The sequence below is a fragment of the Bombina bombina genome, chromosome 11, assembly GCF_027579735.1.
Source record: "Bombina bombina isolate aBomBom1 chromosome 11, aBomBom1.pri, whole genome shotgun sequence".
NCBI lineage: Eukaryota > Metazoa > Chordata > Amphibia > Anura > Bombinatoridae > Bombina > Bombina bombina.
In genome coordinates this window covers 47,711,368-47,731,846 of record NC_069509.1, presented here as the reverse complement: position 1 = coordinate 47,731,846, position 20,479 = coordinate 47,711,368, and the positions used below count along the sequence as shown (strand labels likewise).

The 20,479-nt window shown below is 44.2% G+C and overlaps 1 protein-coding gene across 1 annotated transcript in view; it reads right to left on the bottom strand.

The window, feature by feature from the left end:
- Window positions 1–20,479, bottom strand: part of PRKCB (protein kinase C beta) — a 440,365-nt gene that overhangs the window by 3,420 nt on the left and 416,466 nt on the right.

Genomic DNA, 20,479 nt, shown 5'->3' with positions numbered 1-20,479 from the left:
GATGAGGGGGGAAGCAGAGAGTACCAGGGAGAAAACAATGATGTAAAAATGGCTTCAGATGAGAATTAGTTTAATTTACACTTTTTAAACTCGCATCCTTGAGCTGGCGAATAATAATTCAATACATTTCTCAAATTTATTCCATCACTGGCAGCAGAGGCTGAAGTAAAAAACCAGTGAAGATTCTCTGAAGTATCATAGCAACAACTACTTGATAACATTTGTTACTATATTACTTGACATACAATGCAGATTATTTATTTATTTGTCTCATTGTATGGTGGAAATATTAGCGATATCTTGCTCCCCAACACCAAACCCTTGTGAAATATTCAGATTTAAAAGGGCACAAAACTCAATTTCAAATGCACATGGATTAAACACTTGAATAGGCAAAAATATTTCCACTAAAAGGCATATTTCAGGAATAGCCTTTTCTATGTATAGAGCATATGTACATATGCCTCTTATGCATCCTTATTCAAACACCGTACCTCAACACAGACCTGAAAGTGGCTTGTAATCATCATGTAATCATCATGTAATCATCATGTAATCATCATGTAATCATCATTGACACAATTTATACTTTTTGAGAAGGTGCTGTGTTTGAATGCAGGTTCATGGGGGCATATGTACATACACTGTGCACAGTAAATGCAAATCACTGGCACATATTGCAAAAATACAACCATGCACATTTCAGTTTTGTTTCATGTCCCTTTAAACACTTAAAAATATATAAAAAATCTTATTTTTCATTGTCTTAATAATTTGCCTACAGCGACTGAGACTGCATTGAGGATAAAAAGCCTCTTCTAACCTGAAGCCATCTATACTTTCCTATTGAAAGCAGCAGTGACATTTACTTGGCTGGGACAATGACACACAAAACAAAACCGGTGAGTGAACTGGCTGTGAGCCAAGGACATCTTTGTCACTGGCAAACCAGGAGTGTACTTGACGTGACAGTCAAATTTGTTCCCATTTACACTTGGATCCCTCATAGAGAACTGACACCAACTCTCTTATAGGGAGAGAAAAGTTTGATAGCGTCAACAGTCCCATAATTTTGATACGGATTGGTAACAAGGATATTTTTTTAATGGCCACAGGAGAGAAACCGATATTTACAAGATACAGGTTTGATGGTTAACAATCATGGAGATTGTGGTTTAATTATGTTTGCTAAGTTGTGGTTTTAAAGGGACAGTCTAGTCAAAATTAAGCTTTAATGATTTAGATAGGGCTTGCAATTTATAACAACTTTTCAATGTACTTTTATCATCAAATTGGCTTTGTTCTCTTGGTATTCTTTTTTTAAAGCTAAACCTAGGTAGACTTGTATGCAAATGTGTAAGCCCTTGAAGGCTGCCTCTTATTTCAGTGCAGTTTGAAAGTTTTTTACAGCTTGACAGTGCTAGTTCATGTGTGTCATATAGATAACATTGTGCTTAATCCCGTGGAGTTATTTATGAGTTAGCACTGATTGGCTAGAATGCAAATCTGTTAAAATAATTTAAATAAGGAGTAGTCTGCAGAGGCTTAGATACAAGGTAATCACATAGGTAAAAACTGTATTAATATAACATTGTTGGTTATGGAAAACTAGGTAATGAGTAATAAAGGGATTATCTATCTTTTTAAACAATAAATATTCTGGAGTAGACTGTCCCTTTAATAACATTTTCCCCGTCAAAGGTTGGATTATTTCTAAGATGATTAGTGTAAAGGAATTAATATCTGTAGGTTTATGGCTCTCAAATACTAGAATTTATATATTTAAACTAAATTCCAAATGGACTGTTTGTTACCCGTTTAGATCTCATAACAATCTGCCCTGCTTTGTATACACTAAGCTACTGACCTGTCTGCCAAACGTTTAAACATATTTCAACATTTTTCTCTCATCTCCATGGTAACTGGCATCAATATAAGACATAAATAAATATATATGGGCTAATATCTACGCACATCCTTAAGCATGTTACATACACTAGTGAAAAAAATTACACTACAGATAAAGAAGTGAGGGCATAGGATTTGTTGGTATTTATGTACACAGACACTTAAAGGGATAATAAACCCAATTTTTTTATTTAATGATTCAGATAGAATTTGTAATTTTAAGCAATTTAAGCAAACTCTAATGTATTCCTATTATCAATTTTTCTTTGTTTTCTTGCTATCTTTATTTAAAAATCAGGAATTTAAAGATTAGGAGGCAGGCCCTTTTTAATTTCAGCACCCTGTATAGCACTTGCTTACTGGTGGCTACATTTAGCCACCAATAAAGCAAGCATAACCCAGGTTCTAAACCAAAAATGGTCCATCTCCAAAACTTTAAATTCTTGCTTTTTAAATAAAGATAGCAAGAAAACAAAGAAAAAAATGATAATAGGAGTAAATAAGAAAGTTGCTTAAAATTACATGCTATGGCATCTATTTATCAAGCCGTCGACCGCAAATACACTGGAATTCTGCAGCGTATTTGTGGCGAGCCTGATTCCCCTTAGTTATCAAACCCTACAGACCGGCAAAAGTAGAATTTTGTGACGTAACATACGATCCGAAAGAAGAATTTTATGACGTAACATACAATCCGCCGGACACAGTCTGACACAGATCGATGCTTACGTTATTACAGATGTTCTGAATGCAAATTCGGCACTATCTGACTACTTTTGCTAGTTAACAAATTCCTAACAGGTACGCTCGCCACTATTCCGGCCCAGCGTACCTGTTTTTCAATCCGCCACCCTGGAGGTGGCGGATACCATAGGAATCAATGGGAGTCTGAAAGCAGCGAAAGCTCATATTCGCTGCTGCCTGATATCCCATTGATTCCTATGGTAATGTTTACACCTAACACCCTAACATGTATTCCGAGTCTAAACACCCCTAATCTGCCACCCCCTACACCGCCGCCAGCTACATTATACTTATTGACCCCTAATCTGCCGCCCCGACACCGCCGCCACCTACATAAAGTTATTAACCCCTAATCTGCCCCCCCTACACTGCCGCTACCTACATTATACTTATTAACCCCTAATCTGCCACCTCCTACACCGCTGCCACTATATTAAATTTATTAACCCCTAAACCCAAGTCTAACCCTAACACCCCCTAACTTAAATATAATTTAAATAAAATCTAAATAAATATTCCTATCATTAAATAAATTATTCCTATTTAAAGCTAAATACTTACCTATAAAATAAACCCTAAGCTAGCTACAATATAACTAATAGTTACATTGTAGCTAGCTTAGGGTTTATTTTTATTTTACAGGCAAGTTTGCATTTATTTTAACTAGGTAGAATAGTTATTAAATAGTTATTAACTATTTAATAACTACCTAGCTAAACTAAATACAAATTTGCCTGTAAAATAAAACCTAACCTATGTTACACCAACACCTAAGACTACACTATAATTAAATTAATTCCCTACATTAAACGCAATTAAATACAATTAAATAAAATGATCTAAAGTACAAAAAAACAACACTAAATTACAGAAAATAATAAACAAATTACAAGATTTTTAAACTAATTACACCTAATCTAATCCCCCTAACAAAATAAAAAAGACCCCCCCCCCCCAATAAAAAAAACATACCCTACACTAAATTACAAATAGCCCTTAAAATGGCCTTTTGCGGGGCATTGCCCCAAAGTAATCAGCTCTGTTACCTGTAAAAAGAATTAAAAATCCTCCCCCAACATTAAAACCCACCACCCCCACAACCAACCCAATACCCCCTTAAAAAAACCTAACACTAACCCCTTGAAGATCACCTTACCGGGAGAAGTCTTCACCCAACCGGGCCTAAGTCCTCAACGAATCCGGCAGAAGTGGTCCTCCAGACGGGCAGAAGTGGTCCTCCAGACGGACAGAAGTCTTCATCCATCCGGCGCGGAGCGGCTCCATCTTCAAGACATCTGACGCGGAGCATCCTCTTCGGCCGACATCTTCTTGTTGAATGAAGGTACCTTTAAGTGATGTCATCCAAGATGGCGTCATTAGATTCCGATTGGATGATAGAATTCTATCAGCCAATCGGAATAAAGGTAGAAAAAATCCTATTGGCTGATGCAATCAGCCAATAGGATTGAGCTCGCATTCTATTGGCTGATTGGAACAGCCAATAGAAAGCAAGCTCAATCCTATTGGCTGATTGGATCAGCCAAAAGGATTGAACTTAAATCCTATTGGCTGATTGCATCAGCCAATAGGATTTTTTCTACCTTAATTCCGATTGGCTGATAGAATTCTATCAGCCAATCGGAATCTAAGGGATGCCATCTTGGATGACGTCACTTAAAGGTACCTTCATTCAACAAGAAGACGTCGGCCGAAGAGGATGCTCTGCATCGGATGTCTTGAAGACGGAGCGGCTCCGCGCCGGATGGAAGACGATAGAAGATGCCGTCTGGATGAAGACTTCTGCCCGTCTGGAGGACCACTTCTGCCGGATTCATTGAGGACTTCGGCCCGGTTGGGTGAAGACTTCTCCCGGTAAGGTGATCTTCAAGGGGTTAGGGTTGGTTGTGTATGTGGTGGGTTTTAATGTTGGGGGGATTTGTAATTTTTTTTACAGGTAAAATAGCCGATTACACCCCGCAAAAGGCCCTTTTAAGGGCTATTTGTAATTTAGTGTAGTGTAGGGTTTTTTATTTTGGGGGGGCTTTTTTATTTTGTTAGGGGGATTAGATTAGGTGTAATTAGTTTAAAAATCTTGCAATTTGTTTATTATTTTCTTTGTACTTTAGATTATTTTATTTAAATGTATTTAATTTTATTTAATGTAGGGAATTAGCTAGCTTAGGGTTTCTTTTATAGGTAAGTATTTAGTTTTAAATAGGAATAATTTATTTAATGATAGGAATATTTATTTAGATTTATTTAAATTATATTTAAGTTAGGGGGTGTTAGGGGTTAATAAATTTAATATAGTGGCGGCGGTGTAGGAGGTGGCAGATTAGGGGTTAATAAATATAATGTAGGTGGTGGCGGTGTAGGGGGGCAGATTAGGGGTTAATAACTTTATGTAGGTGGCGGCCGTGTCGGGGCGGCAGATTATGGGTTAAGTATAATGTAGGGGGCGGCAGATTATGGGTTAATAATTATAATGTAGGTGGCGGTGGGCTCCGGGAGCGGCGGTTTAGGGGTTAAACATTTTATTTAGTTGCAGCGGGGTCCGTGAGCAGCGGTTTAGGGGTTAATACATTTATTAGAGTTGCGGTGGGCTCCGGGAGCGGCGTTATAGGGGGTAAACAGTTTAGTATAGTGTGGGTGTTTAGTGACAGGGTACCAATAAAGCTGGGAAAAAGCCAAAGAGCAGTGAGATCGATGACTGTTAGTTAACAACAGTCCGATGCTCATCACCCCGTACTTGGTGCGCGGCTTTTTGACAGCTTTTTTGGTAACTTTGGAGAGCGTATTCAGGTCCGGGGCAGCAGTTAGGCGATCTTAGGCGAGCGTATTGGTGCCGTTGAATGCAAGTAAGTTGACGGCTTGATAAGTAGATGCCTATATCTGAATCATTAAAGAAAAAAATTGGGTTTAGTATCCTTTTAACGTCTTGTGACCGTATTGGATTTCGGCAGTGACAAACAATGATTCTAAGTCACATATGCAGCCATGAGAATGTTGTATTGTGGTAAAATGTATTTTAGAGCTTGTAAGTCATAGACAATCTCTATAGGTAAAAAGGTACCTTTGGGAGTCTGCTGGTCTCGGTGGAGCTTGGCACAATATTCAGCGTATACAGACCCTGTATTTCTGCACATTGCAGTCCCTGAGGTCAAAGTCTCTGCAAGTCCTGATCAGTGCTAATGTGAACAGCCCCTCTGCACCGCAGTATCCAAGTTTATGGGCTCAATAAATAGTGTTAGGGGTTACAGATTAATAGTCAGATGGTTGTAGACTTTACACAATCTCATATAGTTTGTGAGGTTACACAAGGAACAGACTGGGCAGGTTATTGAACTCCTTAAAGGGACATAGCAGTTGTTTACGTACATGAAAAAGAAGCATTTGAGCATTTTAAAACAGGAAGTGCACGTTTGTGCACTAATAATGCAAGTACATAAATAAATGCTCACTGGCAGATAGGGAAAACTCACGCATAAAAGGTCTCTTTTTTAAAAGGGGCATAAAATCTAAAATGTTTCTATTAATATTCAGATAGAATATAAAATTTTTAAAACGTTTCCAATTTACTATGATCAAATTTGCTTTATTCTCATGTTATTCTTTGTTGAAGAGATACATAGGTAGGTAGCGTGCACATGCCTGAAACACTACATGACAGCAAATATTGCTGCCATTTAGTGCTCTTGCTAATGTACAACATTGTTGCACAACTGCTGCAGACACGTGCACACTCCTGATCTTACATCCCTGTTTTTCAACAAAGGATAAGTAAAAAAACAACCCCAAAGAAAATATGATAATAGAAATAAATTAGAAAGTTGTTTAAAATGGTTTAATCTATCTGAATCATGAAAGGAAAATGTTAGGTTTTATGTCCCTTTAAATAAATGAACATCTATTTAAAAACAATTACTGTAATACATTCTGAAATATTCTTTTTAGATGGAACAGAGAAAAGTGTGCACCATGTCCCTTTCACTACACAAGATTTGCACCGTACGTTTGGTTATACGGTATTACCAGCACGCAGCAGCGATCCTATAAGTCTCCCGCCACATGCTACAAAACGTAGTGGGTGTATTATTACTGCACTGCTCAAGAGTGTTTTTAACATCCTAAGATCAAAAGCAAATGACCGAATCGTAATTGCAAATAGAAAAGAGATTTCATTTTAAAAAATAAGTAGTAAGTTTTCTATACTTTATGTTGTGTAAAAGATTTACCGCTGACCCATTTCTAATTCACTGGCGCGGCTGAGCTGCGCCTCCTCCCCCATCTTTATTAGTTGTATTTCCTCACCCTCACATCGCTGTTCACTTGACTGTGACAATTAGTCTCAGGTGACATTCAGAGCTAGTAGCAAGGTGCTAAATAGGACAGGCACAGTAGTGTCAGGAGGCTGCAGGGTGCACTTAGGAGAAGTGCTTGCTGTATGTGCTACACATAAACACACAGTGCCACACAGACACGCACTAGGCACTGCTTGATCCTGCATCAGACACACACACGCAAAGCACTGTCTGATACTGCTGCACACGCACGCACATACACACACACACACACACACTAAGCACTGTCTGATACTGCTGCACACACACGCACATATACACACACACACACTAAGCACTGTCTGATACTGCTGCACACACACGCACGCACATATACACACACACACTAAGCACTGTCTGATACTGCTGCACACACACACATACACGCACGTATACACACACACACTAAGCACTGTCTGATACTGCTGCACACACACGCACGCACATATACACACACACACTAAGCACTGTCTGATACTGCTGCACACACACGCACGCACATATACACACACACACTAAGCACTGTCTGATACTGCTGCACACACACACATACACGCACGTATACACACACACACTAAGCACTGTCTGATACTGCTGCACACACACGCACGCACATATACACACACACACTAAGCACTGTCTGATACTGCTGCACACACACACATACACGCACATATACACACACACACTAAGCACTGTCTGATACTGCTGCACACACACGCACGCACATATACACACACACACTAAGCACTGTCTGATACTGCTGCACACACACACATATACACACACATATACACACACACAAGCACGCACATACACACACACTAAGCACTGTCTGATACTGCTGCACACACACACCTATACACGCACATATACACACACACACTAAGCACTGTCTGATACTGCTGCACACACACACATATACACGCACATATACACACACACACTAAGCACTGTCTGATACTGCTGCACACACACGCACATATACACACACTAAGCACTATCTGATACTGCTGCACACACACATGCACATATACACACACACTAAGCACTGTCTGATACTGCTGCACACACAAGCACATACACACACACACACACACACACACTAAGCACTGTCTGATACTGCTGCACACACACGCACATATACACACACACACTAAGCACTGTGATATTGCTGCACATGCACGCAAACATACACTAAGCACTGTCTGATACTGCTGCACACACACGCACGCACATACACACACACTAAGCACTGTCTGATACTGCTGCACACACACACATATACACGCACATATAAACACACACTAAGCACTGTCTGATACTGCTGCACACACACATGCACATATACACACACTAAGCACTATCTGATACTGCTGCACACACACATGCACATATACACACACACTAAGCACTGTCTGATACTGCTGCACACACAAGCACATACACACACACTAAGCACTGTCTGATACTGCTGCACACACACGCACATATACACACACACACACTAAGCACTGTGATATTGCTGCACATGCACGCAAACATACACTAAGCACTGTCTGATACTGCTGCACACACACGCATATATACACACAGACACTAAGCACTGATACTGCTGCACACAAACGCATATATATACACACACACACACACACACACACACACACACAATAAGCACTGTCTGATACTGCTGCACACGAACACACACATACACTAAGCACTGTCTGATACTGCTGCACACACACGCACATATACACACACACGCACATATACACACACTAAGCACTGTCTGATACTGCTGCACACACACATACATATACACACACACACTAAGCACTGTCTGATACTGCTGCACACGCAAGCACATATACACACACACACACACATACACACACACACTAAGCACTTTCTGATACTGCTACACACACACTAAGCACTGTCTGATACTGCTGCACACACACGCACATATACACACACACACTGTCTGATACTGCTGCACACACACATGCACATATACACACACTAAGCACTATTTGATACTGCTGCACACACACATGCACATATACACACACACTAAGCACTGTCTGATACTGCTGCACACACACACACACCCTAAGCACTGTCTCATACTGCTGCACACACACGCACATATACACACACACACACACTAAGCACTGTCTGATACTGCTGCACACACAAGCACATACACACACACACACTAAGCACTGTCTGATACTGCTGCACACACACGCACATATACACACACACACACACACACTAAGCACTGTCTGATACTGCTGCACACACACGCACGCACATACACACACACTAAGCACTGTCTGATACTGCTGCACACACACACATATACACGCACATATACACACACACACTAAGCACTGTCTGATACTGCTGCACACACACATGCACATATACACACACTAAGCACTATCTGATACTGCTGCACACACACATGCAAATATACACACACACTAAGCACTGTCTGATACTGCTGCACACACAAGCACATACACACACACACACTAAGCACTGTGATATTGCTGCACATGCACGCAAACATACACTAAGCACTGTCTGATACTTGCGCACACACACGCATATATACACACAGACACTAAGCACTGATACTGCTGCACACAAACGCATATATATACACACACACACACACACAATAAGCACTGTCTGATACTGCTGCACACACACGCACATATACACACACACACACACACACACACACTAAGCACTGTCTGATACTGCTGCACACACACGCACATATACACACACACACACACACACACACACTAAGCACTGTCTGATACTGCTGCACACACACGCACATATACACACACACACACACACACACACACTAAGCACTGTCTGATACTGCTGCACACACACGCACATATACACACACACACACTAAGCACTGTGATATTGCTGCACATGCACGCAAACATACACTAAGCACTGTCTGATACTTGCGCACACACACGCATATATACACACAGACACTAAGCACTGATACTGCTGCACACAAACGCATATATATACACACACACACACACACACAATAAGCACTGTCTGATACAGCTGCACACGAACACACACATACACTAAGCACTGTCTGATACTGCTGCACACACACGCACATATACACACACACGCACATATACACACACTAAGCACTGTCTGATACTGCTGCACACACACATACATATACACACACACACTAAGCACTGTCTGATACTGCTGCACACGCAAGCACATATACACACACACACATACACACACACATACACACACACACTAAGCACTTTCTGATACTGCTGCACACACACACTAAGCACTGTCTGATACTGCTGCACACACACGCACATATACACACACACACTGTCTGATACTGCTGCACACACACATGCACATATACACACACTAAGCACTATTTGATACTGCTGCACACACACATGCACATATACACACACACTAAGCACTGTCTGATACTGCTGCACACACAAGCACATACACACACACACACTAAGCACTGTCTGATACTGCTGCACACACACGCACATATACACACACACACTAAGCACTGTCTGATACTGCTGCACACACACGCACATATACACACACACACTAAGCACTGTGATATTGCTGCACATGCACGCAAACATACACTAAGCACTGTCTGATACTGCTGCACACACACATACATATACACACACACACTAAGCACTGTCTGATACTGCTGCACACGCAAGCACATATACACACACACACATACACACACACATACACACACACACTAAGCACTTTCTGATACTGCTGCACACACACACTAAGCACTGTCTGATACTGCTGCACACACACACACTGTCTGATACTGCTGCACACACACATGCACAAATACACACACTAAGCACTATTTGATACTGCTGCACACATACATGCACATATACACACACACTAAGCACTGTCTGATACTGCTGCACACACAAGCACATACACACACACACACTAAGCACTGTCTGATACTGCTGCACACACACGCACATATACACACACACACTAAGCACTGTCTGATACTGCTGCACACACACGCACATATACACACACACACTAAGCACTGTCTGATACTGCTGCACACACACGCACATATACACACACACACTAAGCACTGTGATATTGCTGCACATGCACGCAAACATACACTAAGCACTGTCTGATACTGCTGCACACACACGCACGCACATACACACACACTAAGCACTGTCTGATACTGCTGCACACACACACATATACACGCACATATACACACACACACTGTCTGATACTGCTGCACACACACATGCACATATACACACACTAAGCACTATTTGATACTGCTGCACACACACATGCACATATACACACACACTAAGCACTGTCTGATACTGCTGCACACACAAGCACATACACACACACACACTAAGCACTGTCTGATACTGCTGCACACACACGCACATATACACACACACACACACTAAGCACTGTGATATTGCTGCACATGCACGCAAACATACACTAAGCACTGTCTGATACTGCTGCACACACACATGCACATATACACACACTAAGCACTATCTGATACTGCTGCACACACACATGCACATATACACACACACTAAGCACTGTCTGATACTGCTGCACACACAAGCACATACACACACACACACTAAGCACTGTCTGATACTGCTGCACACACACGCACATATACACACACACACACACACTAAGCACTGTCTGATACTGCTGCACACACACGCACATATACACACACACACACTAAGCACTGTGATATTGCTGCACATGCACGCAAACATACACTAAGCACTGTCTGATACTTGCGCACACACGCATATATACACACAGACACTAAGCACTGATACTGCTGCACACAAACGCATATATATACACACACACACACACAATAAGCACTGTCTGATACTGCTGCACACGAACACACACATACACTAAGCACTGTCTGATACTGCTGCACACACACGCACATATACACACACACGCACATATACACACACTAAGCACTGTCTGATACTGCTGCACACACACATACATATACACACACACACTAAGCACTGTCTGATACTGCTGCACACGCAAGCACATATACACACACACACATACACACACACATACACACACACACTAAGCACTTTCTGATACTGCTGCACACACACACTAAGCACTGTCTGATACTGCTGCACACACACGCACATATACACACACACACTGTCTGATACTGCTGCACACACACGCACATATACACACACACACTGTCTGATACTGTTGCACACACACGCACATATACACACAAACTAAGCACTGTCTGATACTGCTGCACACACACATGCACATATACACTCACACGCAAAGCATTGTCTGATAATGCTGCACACACACACACACACACTAAGCACTGTCTGATACTGCTGCACACACACATGCACATATACACACACTAAGCACTGTCTGATACTGCTGCACACACACATGCACATATACACACACACACTAAGCACTGTCTGATACTGCTGCACACACACAGATATATACACACACACACGCAAAGCACTGTCTGATACTGCTGCACACACACACACACACTAGGCACTGTCTGATACTGCTGCACACACACATGCACATATACACACACACGCAAAGCATTGTCTGATAATGCTGCACACACACACGCACATATACACACACACTAAGCACTGTCTCATACTGCTGCACACACACACACATATACACACACACAAAGCACTGTCTGATACTGCTGCACACACACATATACACACACACACACGCAAAGCACTGTCTGATACTGCTGCACACACACACTAGGCACTGTCTGATACTGCTGCACACACACATGCACATATACACACACACGCAAAGCATTGTCTGATAATGCTGCACACACACACGCACATATACATACACACTAAGCACTGTCTCATACTGCTGCACACACACACACATATACACACACACAAAGCACTTTCTGATACTGCTGCACACACACACACAGCACTTTCTGATAATGCTGCACACACACACGCACATATACATACACACTAAGCACTGTCTCATACTGCTGCACACACACACACACACACACACAAAGCACTGTCTCATACTGCTGCACACACACATGCGCATACACACACACACTAAGCACTGTCTGATACTGCTGCACACACACGCACATATACACACACACACACACTAAGCACTGTCTGATACTGCTGCACACACACTAAGCACTGTCTGATACAGCTGCACACACACGCACATATACACACACGCTAAGCACTGTCTGATACTGCTACACACACACACACACACACACACACTAAGCACTGTCTGATACTGCTGCACACGAACACACACATACACTAAGCACTGTCTGATACTGCTGCACACACACGCACATATACACACACACTAAGCACTGTCTGATACTGCTGCACACACACATACATATACACACACACACTAAGCACTGTCTGATACTGCTGCACACGCAAGCACATATACACACACACACATACACACACACATACACACACTAAGCACTTTCTGATACTGCTGCACACACACACTAAGCACTGTCTGATACTGCTGCACACACACGCACATATACACACACACACACTGTCTGATACTGCTGCACACACACATGCACATATACACACACTAAGCACTGTCTGATACTGCTACGCACACACACATGCACATATACACACAAACTAAGCACTGTCTGATACTGCTGCACACACACATGCACATATACACTCACACGCAAAGCACTGTCTGATACTGCTGCACACACACACACTAAGCACTGTCTGATACTGCTGCACACACACATGCACATATACACACACTAAGCACTGTCTGATACTGCTGCACACACACATGCACATATACACACACACGCAAAGCATTGTCTGATAATGCTGCACACACACACATGCACATATACACACACACTAAGCACTGTCTCATACTGCTGCACACACACACACACACACACACATATACACACACACAAAGCACTTTCTGATACTGCTGCACACACACACACACCCTAAGCACTGTCTCATACTGCTGCACACACACATGCGCATACACACACACTAAGCACTGTCTGATACTGCTGCACACACACGCACATATACACACACACACACTAAGCACTGTCTGATACTGCTGCACACACACACACACACACACTAAGCACTGTCTGATACAGCTGCACACACACGCACATATACACACACACACACTAAGCACTGTCTGATACTGCTACACACACACACACACATATACACACACACACACACTAAGCACTGTCTGATACTGCTGCACACACACACACACACACATATATACACACACACACACTAAGCACTGTCTGATACTGCTGCACACACACACATATACACACACACACACACACACACACACACACACTAAGCACTGTCTGATACTGCTGCACACACACACACACACACTAAGCACTGTCTGATACTGCTGCACACACACACACACACACACACTGTCTGATACTGCTGCATACACACATGCGCATATACACACACACACACTGTCTAATACTACTGCACACACATGCACATACACACACACTGTCTGATACTGCTGCACACACACGCACATATACACACACACACACACTGTCTGATACTGCTGCACACACACACATATACACACACACATACACACACACTGTCTGATACTGCTGCACACACACACATATACACACACACATACACACACTAAGCACTGTCTGATACTGCTGCACACACACTAAGCACTGTCTGATACTGCTGCACACACACGCACATATACACACACACTAAATACTGTCTGATACTGCTGCACACACGCACATATATACACACACACACACTAAGCACTGTCTGATACTGCTGCACACACACATATACGCACACACACATATACACACACACACTAAGCATTGTCTGATACTGCTGCACACACACGCACATATACACACACACACTAAGCACTGCTTGATCCTGCATCACACGCACACAAAGCAATGTCTGATACTGCTGCACACACATGCACATATACACACATACACGCACATACACACTAGGCACTGCTTGATCCTGCATCACACACATACACACACGCAAAGCACTGTCTGATACTGCTGCACACACACACACACTAGGCACTGTCTGATACTGCTGCACACACACACGCACATATACACACACACTAAGCACTGTCTCATACTGCTGCACACACACACACACACACACACATATACACACACACTAAGCACTGTCTCATACTGCTGCACACACACACACACATATACACACACACAAAGCACTGTCTCATACTGCTGCACACACACGCACATATACACACACACACACACTAAGCACTGTCTGATACTGCTGCACACACACGCACATATACACACACACACACTAAGCACTGTCTGATACTGCTGCACACACACACACTAGGCACTGCTTGATCCTGCATCATACACACACGCAAAGCACCGTCTGATCCTGCTACACGCACATATACTCCCTAGGCACTGCTTGATCCTGCATCACACACATACACACATGCAAAGCACTGTGATACTGCTGCACACATACACACACATGCACACACAAGCACTACTTGATCCTGCATCACACACACATGTACAGCACTGTCTGATACTGCTGCGCACACACACACACTCGCACATATACACACACTAGGCACTGCTTGATCCTGCATCACACACACTCACACAGGCAAAGCACTGCCTGATACTGCTACACACACACTAGGCACTGCTTGATCCTGCATCACACACATGTACACAAAGCACTGCTTGATCCAGCACCACACATACACAAGTCACTGCTTGATCCAGCACCACACACACACAAAGCACTGCTTGATCCAGCACCACACACAAAGCACTGCTTGATCCAGCACCACACACATGCACACAAAGCACTGACTGATACTGCTGCACACACATATACACACAGTATTGCTTTATCCTGCACCACACACACACACAAAGCATTGTCTGATACTGCTGCACACACATATACACACAGTATTGCTTTATCCTGCACCACACACACACACAAAGCATTGTCTGATACTGCTGCACACACATATACACACAGTATTGCTTTATCCTGCACCACACACACACACACAAAGCATTGTCTGATATTGCTGCATATATACACACACACACAAAGCATTGTCTGATATTGCTGCATATATACACACACACACAATGTACTGCCTGATACTGCTGCACACACAGAAATACACGCACACACACTGCCTGATCCTGCGCTACACACACACACAGTCTGATCCTGCGCTACACACACACACAGTCTGAACCTGCGCTACACACACACACAGTCTGATCCTGCGCTACACACACACACACACAGTCTGATCCTGCGCTACACACACACACACACAGTCTGATCCTGCGCTACACACACACACACACAGTCTGATCCTGCGCTACACACACACACACACAGTCTGATCCTGTGCTACACACACACACACAGTCTGATCCTGTGCTACACACACACACACAGTCTGATCCTGTGCTACACACACACACACACACACAGTCTGATCCTGCGCTACACACACAGTCTGATCCTGCGCTCTACACACACTGTCTGATCATGCGCTACACACACACACTGTCTGATCATGCGCTACACACACACACTGTCTGATCCTGCGCCACACACACAGTCTGATCCTGCTCTACACACACACAGTCTGATCCTGCACTACACACACACAGTCTGATCCTGCACATACACAGAAACATACACTGCCTGATCCTGAACTACACACACACTGCCTGATCCTGCGCTACACACACACACAGCCTGATCCTGCGCTACACACACACACACACAGTCTGATCCTGCGCTACACACACACAGTCTAATCCTGCGCTACACACACACAGTATAATCCTGCGCTACACACACACAGTATAATCCTGCGCTACACACACACACAGTATAATCCTGCGCTACACACACACACAGTCTGATCCTGTGCTACACACACACACACAGTCTGATCCTGCACTACAAACACACACAGTCTGATCCTGCGCCACACACACACACAGTCTGATCCTGCGCCACAAACACACAGTCTGATCCTTCACATACACACAAACATACACTGCCTGATCCTGCGCTACACACACACTGCCTGATCCTGCGCTACACACACACAGTCTGATCCTGCGCTACACACACACACAGTCTGATCCTGCGCTACACACACACACAGTCTGATCCTGCGCTACACACACACACAGTCTGATCCTGCACATACACACAAACATACACTGCCTGATCCTGAACTACACACACACTGCCTGATCCTGCGCTACACACACACAGTCTGATCCTGCGCTACACACACACAGTCTGATCCTGCGCTACACACACACAGTCTGATCCTGCGCTACACACACACAGTCTGACCCTGTGATACACACACACAGTCTGACCCTGTGATACACACACACAGTCTGACCCTGTGATACACACACACACTGTCTGATCCTGCGCTACACACACACAGTCTGATCCTGCGCTACACACACACAGTCTGATCCTGCGCTACACACACACAGTCTGATCCTGCGCTACACACACACACAGTCTGATCCTGCGCTACACACACACACAGTCTGATCCTGCACATACACACAAACATACACTGCCTGATCCTGAACTACACACACACTGCCTGATCCTGCGCTACACACACACAGTCTGATCCTGCGCTACACACACAGTCTGATCCTGCGCTACACACACAGTCTGATCCTGCGCTACACACACACTGTCTGATCCTGCACTACACATACACAGTCTGATCCTGCACATACACACAAACATACACTGCCTGATCCTGCGCTACACAACCACAGTCTGATCCTGCGCTACACACACACAGTCTGATCCTGCGCTACACACACACAGTCTGACCCTGTGATACACACACAGTCTGACCCTGTGATACACACACAGTCTGACCCTGTGATACACACACACACTGTCTGATCCTGCGCTACACACACACACACACAGTCTGACCCTGCGCTACACACAAACACAGTCTGATCCTGTGCTACACACACACACACAGTCTGATCCTGCGCTACACATACACACACAGTCTGATCCTGCGCTACACACACACAGTCTGATCCTGCACTACACATACACACACTGTCTGATCCTGCGCTACACACACACAGTCTGATCCTGCACTACACATCCACACACTGTCTACTCCTGCGCTACACACACGCAGTCTGATCATGTGCTACACATACACACACTGTCTGATCCTGCGCTGCACACACAGTCTGATCCTGCGCTACACACACACACACTGTCTGATCCTGCACTACACACACACACAGTCTGATCCTACGCTACACACACACACACACAGTCTGATCCTGCGCTACACATACACACACAGTCTGATCCTGCGCTACACACACACAGTCTGATCCTGCACTACACATACACACACTGTCTACTCCTGCGCTCCACACACGCAGTCTGATCATGTGCTACACATACACACACTGTCTGTTCCTGCGCTACACACACACAGTCTGATCCTGCGCTACACACACACACACTGTCTGATCCTGCGGCTACACACACACACAGTCTGATCCTGCGCTACACACACACACACAGTCTGATCCTGCGCTACACACACACACACAGTCTGATCCTGCGCTACACACACACAGTCTGATCCTGCACTACACATACACACACTGTCTGATCCTGCGCTACACACAGTCTGATCCTGCACTACACATACACACACTGTCTGCTCCTGCGCTACACACGCAGTCTGATCATGTGCTACACATACACACACTGTCTGATCCTGCGCTGCACACAGTCTGATCCTGTGCTACACATACACACACTGTCTGATCCTGCGCTACACACACACACAGTCTGATCCTGCGCTACACACACACACACACAGTCTGATCCTGCGCTACACACACACAGTCTGATCCTGCACTACACATACACACAATGTCTGATCCTGCGCTACACACACACAGTCTGATCATGTGCTACACATACACACACTGTCTGAACCTGCGCTGCACACACAGTCTGATCCTGCGCTACACATACTGTCTGATTCTGCACTACACAGACACAGTCTGATCTTGCACTACACATACTGTCTGATTCTGCTCTATACACACACAGTCTGATCCTGCGCTACACACACACACAGCCGGATCCTGCGCTACACACACACACAGTCGGATCCTGTGCTACACACACACACACACACACTGTCTGATCCTGTGCTACACACACACACACACAGTCTGATCCTGTGCTACACACACACACACAGTCTGACCCTGTGCTACACACACACAGTCTGATCCTGTGCTACACACACACACAGTCTGATCCTGTGCTACACACACACACAGTCTGATCCTGTGCTACACACACACACAGTCTGATCCTGCACATACACACAAACATACACTGCCTGATCCTGAACTACACACACACTGCCTGATCCTGCGCTACACACACACACAGTCTGATCCTGCGCTACACACACACAGTCTGACCCTGTGATACACACACACAGTCTGACCCTGTGATACACACACACAGTCTGACCCTGTGATACACACACACAGTCTGACCCTGTGATACACACACACACTGTCTGATCCTGCGCTACACACACACTGTCTGATCCTGCGCTACACACACACACAGTCTGATCCTGCGCTACACACACACACACAGTCTGATCCTGCACATACACACAAACATACACTGCCTGATCCTGAACTACACACACACTGCCTGATCCTGCGCTACACACACACAGTCTGATCCTGCGCTACACACACACAGTCTGATCCTGTGCTACACACACACAGTCTGATCCTGCGCTACACACACAGTCTGATCCTGCGCTACACACACACTGTCTGATCCTGCACTACACATACACAGTCTGATCCTGCACATACACACAAACATACACTGCCTGATCCTGCGCTACACACACACAGTCTGATCCTGCGCTACACACACACAGTCTGATCCTGCGCTACACACACACAGTCTGATCCTGCGCTACACACACACAGTCTGACCTTGTGATACACACACACACTGTCTGATCCTGCGCTACACACACACACAGTCTGACCCTGCGCTACACACAAACACAGTCTGATCCTGTGCTACACACACACACACAGTCTGATCCTGCGCTACACACACACACACACAGTCTGA